This window comes from Lepus europaeus, chromosome 4 (assembly GCF_033115175.1).
Source record: "Lepus europaeus isolate LE1 chromosome 4, mLepTim1.pri, whole genome shotgun sequence".
Lineage (NCBI taxonomy): Eukaryota > Metazoa > Chordata > Mammalia > Lagomorpha > Leporidae > Lepus > Lepus europaeus.
The window spans coordinates 74,790,518-74,799,324 of NC_084830.1; positions in this window are offsets into that span (position 1 = coordinate 74,790,518).

Genomic DNA, 8,807 nt, shown 5'->3' on the forward strand with positions numbered 1-8,807 from the left:
CCTGGCATTCACCTGACCCAGCCAGCCTTGGCTGTTGAGAGTATCTGGAGAGTGAACCAATGGATTGAAGATTCTGCCTCTCTTTCTTTCTGTCTCTCACTGCTTTTTGAATAAACAAAGTTATTTAAAATGACAGGAAAGAACTATGATAAATGCTGTTAGAGAACTGCGGATGTCCAGGTAGTATTTTAAGATGACAAACCAAACTGGAAGTAACAATGAAGCCAATGAAGCCTTTATTCACGTAACTGTGCAGTTGAAAAGAGAAAGTAGATGATGGCCGTCCCAATGTTGCATTTTCCCCCTGTGAGACAGCATAAGAAGAGAGTCAGATGTGTTTACACAAATAATGGGAGAATCTGTTCACTTACAGGAAATCATGAAAAAAAGGCCTTGCCCTTTTATAGACCCTGAGAGAGGAAGGACCAAGCGTATGTATGTACAGGTTGAGAGTGAAGAAGTGTGTCTTAAAAACTTTCCCAAGAGTCAGCCTGCAGAGTGTTTCAGCTGAGCCCCCTCTCCTTTCCCAGTGAGGTGTGTGAAGAAAGGCACCTAGGCTGGGAATGCAGACCTGACACGGTTACGGTGGGAAGGAGGTCTAGAGTTGGGGGAGAAGTGGGTGGGGGCTGAGTCCTGACTTCATCTGCCTCCAGCCTGGTACCCTATGTCTGGTGTGGAAGCCACCTTCCCTCATGGGGTGGCCAGGTAAAATCTATATAGTTGCCTATGGTTGCATCTGAAAGATCACATGTGAAATTTTGACCTAGAGCCTGACTCCCCAAATGGCAATATAAATCATTGGTAATTTTCTTAAATTGAAGTGTCCCTCTTCTAAGGAGTAGCTGTATCTAACTTCATCTATGAAAAGAAAATTTCAGGACAGAGACAAATGATTTAATGAGGCAGACAAATCAGTTAGAACATTATAGTTACTATTGAGCTAAGTAGGTCATTGCTATATTTGTAGATAATACTTTAGTTTTATAAATATTAATTCACATTAACTTGCCTAAATAGTAAAAAAATATGACCCCAATACAAATATTGTCAAATAACCTTTGGCAAAAGTGCAAAAGCAATTCAGTAGACCAAAGAATTGTGAATGGAAATGGCTGAAATAGAGGTCTTTGTCTTTCTCTAAGAAACGAATTTCAGATGTGAAACAGAGAATAGTAGTCAAGTCTAATGATGTGGTTCATCCAACAGGGTGAATGGGTAACTCTAAAGATGGTTCTGAAAAAGTGTCATCTACATTCAGGCTGGGGTTTGTAAGGGATAGAATTTACTTCTTCCTACCTTTTCTCCTTTCCCCTCTCTCTTCTTGGATAAAGGGTTTCTTGGTGTGACATTCATGAAATTTCATGAACGGTGCTACTACCCAGTGTTGTCAGACTGGGTATTCCCCTTGGCACAGGGTGGGGAAGAGTCTCCTGAGGTATTTCCAGGGAGGGGTGGGGGAGATTGGGACCACCTGTAAAATTATCAGGGATATATGTAGAGCTTGAATGTGTAAAATGTTGTGCTGCTTCCAAGGCATGTTTCTGAGTTTGCTACATAGTTTCCTGCAGAAACATTTTTATTTTTCCCCATTAGCTCCTTCCACACACATAAGCTAATATCTACCTTCCTACCTAACAGAGTCTTTTCAAATAATTGATGCTGATACAATTCCACATCTATATGCAAAAGAAAGAAAAGAAAAAGAAAGAGACCTAGTCACAGGCCTATACCCATCATAAAAATTTACACAAAGTAAATCATAGACCTCTAAATACAAAATCCAAAACTATAAAACATCTTGGAGGAAATTTTTAAACTCATATGTATTAGTTTGCTAGTATATGGTAAATACTAGCAAATTTGCTAATATTGGCATAATACTAGCAAATTTGCTAATATTGGCATAATAAAATACCCAGAGACCAGGTGGTTTAAATAACATATATCTATTTTCGCATAAATCTATTTTTCTGGAGCCTAAAAATCTAAGATCAAGGTGTTGCTGTGTTTGGTTTTTCTTGAGGCACTTACACATAGCTTGAAGATGGTTGCCTTCTCATTGTGTCCTCCCATGATCTTAGTGTGCTTAAGTCCCTGGTGTCTCTCCTTCTTATAAGGGTATAAATCAGATTGAATTAGGGCCTCACCCTTAATTCCAAACACTTGACAATACCCATTGCTAAAGAATATCAGAGGCCAGCGCTGCGGCTCAATAGGCTAATCCTCCGCCGCCAGCACACCGGGTTCTAATCCCGGTCAGGGCGCCGGATTCTGTCCCGGTTGCCCCTCTCCCAGGCCAGCTCTCTGCTGTGGCCAGGGAGTGCAGTGGAGGATGGCCCAAGTGCTTGGGCCCTGCACCCCATGGGAGACCAGGAGAAGCACCTGGTTCCTGCCATCGGATCAGCGCGGTGCACTCACCGCAGCACGCCGGCCATGGCAGCCATTGGAGGGTGAACCAACGGTAAAGGAAGACCTTTCTCTCTGTCTCTCTCTCTCACTGTCCACTCTGCCTGTCAAAAAAAAAAAAAAAAAAAAAAAACCTGTGCACAAAGTCTTACAGCATCTTTATTCATAATTGCCAAAAATTGTTGGCAACAAGAAGTCTTTCCATATATGACAGGAAAAACAAATTGTGGTACATCCAAACAATGGAACACATTTGGCAATAAAAGGAAATGTACCACCAACCCAAGAAAACTTATATAAGTGTTAAATACATATTATAAAGTAAAAGAAGCCCATCTAAAATGGCCATATACTTAATGATTCCAATTATATGACATTTTCGTAAAAAGAAAAACTATAGAGATAGTAAACAGATCAGTAGTTGGCTTGAATTAGTGGAAGGAAGAGTTGAATAGGTGAAACGCAGGTGATTTATTTAAGGTAGAAAAACTATTCCTTGTGGTATTGTAATATCTGGCATGTTATGCGTTTGCCAAAACCCACAGAGTTTTATAGCCCAAAGAATGAACCTTAATGTATGCAAACTCTTAGGAAAGAATTTAGGGGGTCAAAAGATCTCAGGATGAAATGTACACTATGATAACATAATTCAAATGAATTACAAATGTGTGAAACTTACCTGAAGGAGGATAGGAGCTGAACTAATTAACTTTGAAAATGAATAGTCTTTCAAACCAAAAACAAAAGAATCTCTGTCTATATAAACACTGCACTCTATTGATAAAGTTGCTCCCCACAAAGACACAGGTTATCAATTCTACATTATCTTCAAATACTTGAACAGACACACCACCAAAACTGATATAAAGAAAGAAATTCAATACATAAAACAATGTTCAACATCTAGAGCTTTGAGGAAAATACACCACACCAGACGCGTTAGAATAACTAAAATAAAAGTCAGTAGTCAGTCGCCATATCAAGGGGTGGTGTGTTTTGTATAAGCAACTGGAGCACTCTTATGTTGCAGCTGGGAATGCAAAACAGTACGAGCATTCTGGGAAATTGACAGAGTTTTGTTTGTTTGTTTATTTTTTTTTATAAAGTTAAATATGGGCTTATCCTACAAGCCAGCATCCTACTCTTGGACATTTACCCTAGGAGAATGAAAGGAGAATGAAAAATGTTCACACAAAAGGTATATGCAACTATTTAAAGAAACAGTGTTAGAATATCCAAAAACTAGAAACAGCTGAAACATCCTTCAGTGTGTGAATGGATTAAAATTCTGTGCTCTCTTCATACCATGAGGTACCATCCAGCAGTAAAAAGAAATGTTTTCTTTTATTTCATTTTAATTAGTGTGAATTCAACTTTAAAAGTGGATATTAGATTTGGTTATTAGGAAGCTCGAAGGTTTATTTGGAATAACATAAGCATGTGTATCTTCTCTTTCAAGTGTCAATATTATATAATCAAAATACAAATAAGTATATGTAGTAAAATTTTAACTTCTGAAATGAGATATGCTCTAAATAAAAAATTATACACTTTGAAGAAATAGTATAAAGCAAGAATATAAAATATCCTTTTCAACATTTTGTGAGAATTACATTTTGAAATGATAGCATTTTGTATTTATTTAGCTTAATCAAAATATTATTGAAGTAAAAACATAAAAAGTAGTACAAATTATCATGTAGCAGACATAGGATGCATTGAAGAATGAAATGATAGTGAAAATAACAGAAAGCTAGATTGCTTGGGGAAATATAAGAGACAAGAAAAGTAAATATGAAGATGATTTGATTAAACATTAAAATGAAGTTGGTACTGAACCTACTTAATTCAGGCTCTGAAGTTTTGTTCACCTAGTTTTTGTTTTTGTTTTTTTTAAGATTTATTTCTTTTACTTGAAAATCAGAGTTACACAGAGGGAGAAGGAGAGGCAGAGAGAGAGAGAGAGAGAGAGAGAGAGAGAGAGAGAGGTCTTCTATTCACTGGTTCACTCTCCAGTTGGTCACAACAGCCGAAGCTGTATGGATCCAAAGCCAGGAGCAAGGAGCTTCTCTGGGTCTCCCAAGTGAGTGTAGGGACCCAAGGGCTTGAGCCATCTTCCACTGCTTTCCCAGGCCATAGCAGAGAGCTGGATCAGAAGTGGAGCAGCTGGGACTCAAACTGGCCTCAATATGGGATGCCGGCACTGCAGGTGGTAGCCTTACCCACTATGCCACAGTGCCAGCCCCTCACCTAACTTTAAACTAACTTTTCTTTTTAAAGATTGTCCTAACTATTAGGATTAGTGTCTTTTTCTTTTAAATATTTATTTTGTTTGAAATGAAGAGTTACAGAGACAGAGGGAGCGACAGAGGGAGATCTTATATTTGCTGGTCCTCTCTATAAATGGCTGCAACAATCAGGGCTGGGGTAGGCTGAAGCCAGGAGCCAGAAACTCCTGGGTCTCCCATGCGGGTGGCAGGTGCCCAAGTATTTGAGCTGTCTTCAGTTGTTTTCCAGTATGGAGCTGGATCAGAATTGAAGCCGCCAGTACTCGAACCAAGCATCCATATGGGACACCAGTGTCACAGGTGGCAGCTTAACTCACTGTGCCAGCTCCAATATTAATGCTTTTTTAAATGAAGGGAAAGAATCCAAAGACTTCTACGTGTTCCTTCAACAAATGCAATGTCCATTCAACCAAAGTCATACTAATTTTAGGAGACAATCAATTAACATTTTAAAGACATTAGAACAAGTTATTGTGTTTATATATGTATTCATTCATTCAATCATTTGAGAAGCAGAGAGACATAAAGAGTTCCCACCTGCTGGCTCACACCCCTAAGTGCTCACTCACATCAATGTCAGAATTAAGCCAGGCTTTAGCTGGGAGCCAGGAGCCCAGTCTATGTCTCCCATGTGAGTGGCAGGGACTCAAAAAAGTGAGCCATCATCTCTGCCTCCCAGGATCCACATTAGCAGGGAACTGGAGTCAGGAGCTTTAGCTGGGATTCTCCAATATGAGACTCGGGCATCTTAATCATTAGGCTAAACGGCTGCTCCCATAAACTCTTTTTTTTTTTCAATTTTTATCTTTTTTAAAGGTTTATTTATTTATTTAAAAGGGATACAGAGAGAGAAGAGACAGAAAGAGAGACCTTCTTTTTTTTTTTTTTTAACTTTTATTTAATGAATATAAATTTCCAAAGTACAGCTTATGGGTTACAATGGCTTCCCCCCTCCCGTAACTTCCCTCCCGCCCGCAACCCTCCCCTCTCCCGCTCCCTCTCCCCTTCCATTCATGTAAGGATTCATTTTCAATTCTCTTTGTATACAGAAGATCAGCTTAGTATATATTAGGTAAAGTTTTCAACATTTTGCCCATATAGCACTACAAAGTGAAAAAAACTACCACTGGATTACTAATTATAGCATCAAATAGCAATGTACAGCACATTAAAGACAGAGAACCCACATGATTTTTTTTTTCAAATTAATTAACTTTCTATGCCATTTCCCCTTCAATACCAGGTTGTTATTTTTTTTTTCATTTCCAATTCTCTTTATATACAGAAGATCACTTCAGTATATCATTAGTAAAGAGCTCATCAGTTTGTGCCCACACAGAAACGCAAAGTATAAGGATAAAGTATTACATTCTATATCTAGAGTCAGGACCTAAGCTGATCAGGTCATTGTTTCTTATAGTGTCCATTTCATTTCAGCAGGTTTCCCCTTTGGTGCTCAGTTAGTTGTCGCCGATCGGGGAAAAGAAATGATATTTGTCTCTTTGGGACTGGCTTAATTCACTCAGCATGATGTTTTCCAGATCCCTCCATCTTGTTTCAAATGACTGGGTTTCATTGTTCCTTACTGCTGTATAGTATTCTATGGAGTACATGTCCCATAATTTCTTTATCCAGTCTACTGTTGATGGGCATTTGGGTTGGTTCCAGGTCTTAGCTATTGTGAATTGAGCTGCAATAAACATTAATGTGCAGATGGCTTTTTTATTAGCCAAATTAATTTCCTTTGGGTAAATTCCAAGGAGTGGGATGGCTGGGTTGTATGGTAGGGTTATGTTCAGGTTTCTGAGGAATCTCCAGACTGACTTCCATAATGGCTTAACCAGTTTGCATTCCCACCAACAGTGGGTTAGTGTCCCTTTTTCCCCACATCCTCTCCAGCATCTATTGTTGGTAGATTTCTGGATGTGAGCCATTCTCACCGGGGTGAGGTGAAACCTCATTGTGGTTTTGATTTGCATTTCTCTGATTGCTAGTGATCTTGAACATTTTTTCATGTGTCTGTTGGCCATTTGGATTTCTTCTTTTGAAAAGTGTCTATTGAGGTCCTTGGCCCATCTACAATACCTGATTTTAGGACATACTACAGGGCAGTTGTTATCAAAACAGCATGGTACTGGTACAGAAACAGATGGATAGACCAATGGAACAGAATAGAAACACCAGAAATCAATCCAAACATCTACAGCCAACTTATATTTGATCAAAGATCCAAAACTAATCCCTGGAATAAGGACAGTCTATTCAATAAATGGTGCTGGGAAAACTGGATTTCCATATGCAGAAGCTTGAAGCAAGACCCATACCTTTCACCTTACACAAAAATTCACTCAACGTGGATTAAAGACTTAAATCTACGTCCCGAAACCATCAAATTATTAGAGAGCATTGGAGAAACCCTGCAAGATATAGGTACAGGCAAAGACTTTTTGGAAAAGACCCCAGGAGCACAGGCAGTCAAAACCAAAATTAACATTTGGGATTGCATCAAATTGAGAAGTTTCTGTACTTCGAAAGAAACAGTCAGGAAAGTGAAGAGGCAACCGACAGAATGGGAGAAAATATTTGCAAACTATACTACAGATAAAGGGTTGATAACCAGAATCTACAAAGAAATCAAGAAAATCCACAACAACAGAAGAAACAACCCACTGAAGAGAGACCTTCTATACACTAGTTCAACCCCCAAATGGCTGCAATGGCCAGAGCTGGGCCGAATCAAAGCCAGGAGCCAGGAGCTTCTTCCAAGTCTCCCATGTGTGTACAGGGGTCCAAGCACTTGGGCCATCTTCCACTGCTTTCTCAGGTGCATTATCAAGGAGCTGGATTGGAAGTGGAGTAGCTGAGACTCCAGTTTGTGCCTATATGGGATGCCAGCACTGCAGACAGCAGATTAACTCACTGTGCCACAGCACCAGCTCCAAAACTCATTCTTAAGGTGCTTTGTGTTACAATGCAGGCCAAATTTTATTAATTAAAAAAAATACAAGAATTGGGTAACTGCAATAAAATACATAATATAATATTTTCAGTTTCATCATATAGAGGCATCCCTTTATCTTTTTATTTTCCTAGAAAAGAACAAATTCTGCTATTTGATGGGAGAATACACGATAGTGTCATCATGAAATTTCTGTGTATTGCATAAGTCAGAGCAGCATTCATTTTAGAAGAATATTTATTTATTTTCCTCTACTTGAAAGGTCGAATGGTAAGAGAGGGAGAGGGACAGAATCTTCATTCTATGGTTCACTCTTCAAATATCTGCTACAGTCAGGGTTGAGTCAGGCCAAAGCCAGAAGCCTGGGAAATAAGTCTCCCATGTGGGTGCCAGGAGACCAAGAACTTATGCCATCAGCTGCTTCTTCCAAGATGCATTAGTCAGGAAGCTAGATCACAAGCAAAGTAGCTGGGACTTGAACCAGCACCATGACATGGGATATGTATGTCATAGTTTAACCTACAGCACCACAAAGCCCACCGCACAGAATGACATTCTGATAATTCCTTTATTATCATAATTCTTTACCAGTGTACACAGTGGATCTACTGAGATGTCAAAGTTCAAATCAAATATTAATATGTATATTTTTGTCTGTTTCTCTCTATATATAACTATATATGTGTATATATATATAAATAAGAATATTAGCTCTTTTACTTCATCCCTCTTTAATCAATGATTAAATCTGTTTCACTTCTCTAGGTTTTGAAAGAAGATAGTTTGTGTCCTTGTCAACAGTGCTGGAGAAACAGGACGGAAAGAAGACCAAGTAGTGGATTTAGTCTTTGTCTACTTTTCTTACCTGTGGCTAAATAATGCCTCTGTCTTGTTTATCTCTTCAGTACCTCCTGGACCAGAACAGAATCAAGGGCTGTGTATGACATATGAAGAAGCCATACTATGATTTATTTATGAGCATATAATATGACCCTCCCACTCTCTTGGTTCCTCTTGCCACATGTAAAATTTATTACTTGCTTTTATTTCACCTTATAGAAAAGATAATCAAAGAGGCAGGCTCCAAGAATAACATGGTCAACCTATCCCATTTTCCTTCTTTCATTGTTTTAGTGTCAGTAGTAGATTTCATT